The following is a 601-nucleotide window of genomic DNA, read 5'->3' on the forward strand; positions in this document are numbered from 1 at the left end:
CTTTCCAATCTCCTCTAGCTAAATTTTCAACAACCCCAACAAAACAACAAGGAACTCTCCTTATAGGCAGGGAATAGAGAAGAAGAGAAAAGAAAATCACCCCAATGTCCACGACACTCGAATCGGGCCAAAAAAAAAAAGAAATGCTCCCTGCCGACAGAAGGTGAAGCCAACGACATCTCTCGGACCGAGCGGCGAGAGCAATGACAGCGAGGGAAACATCGGGAAGAGGAGGAGAAATGTCATTCCAGTGTACCAGGGAACAAGCTTCCCAGAGTCAAACTACCGAGAAAAGAAAATCCGCGGCTCAAGGAGACTAGCGCGGCTTCGGGAAGGAAGGCCGCGGGTAGAAGAAAGTCAGGGAAGGATGGACGAGGTCAACTCTTCTCTCGCGTGGAGGAAGAATAGCTCGCACGGCTTGAAACCGAGAAAGGGAAAGGGCCAGACACGCGAATGGGAGAGTCGCGAGAGACAGAGCTCGAGCGCAGGGGACTGTTAGGGATTAAAGAGGAAAGGGGAAACGGGTTAAAAAGGTTAATTAATAAATATATATATATATATATCTATATAGAGAGAGAGAGAGAGAGAGAGAGGGAGGGAG

At 48.6% G+C, this 601-nt stretch overlaps 1 protein-coding gene across 1 annotated transcript in view; it reads right to left on the minus strand.

Moving 5' to 3' along the window:
• The window catches only part of LOC110026375 (uncharacterized membrane protein At3g27390-like), a 17,810-nt gene that overhangs the window by 11,866 nt on the left and 5,343 nt on the right, over nucleotides 1–601 (minus strand). The gene's annotated exons all lie outside the window — the stretch shown is intronic.

This window comes from Phalaenopsis equestris, unplaced genomic scaffold, assembly GCF_001263595.1.
Source record: "Phalaenopsis equestris unplaced genomic scaffold, ASM126359v1 Scaffold000369, whole genome shotgun sequence".
Taxonomy (NCBI): Eukaryota; Viridiplantae; Streptophyta; class Magnoliopsida; order Asparagales; family Orchidaceae; genus Phalaenopsis; species Phalaenopsis equestris.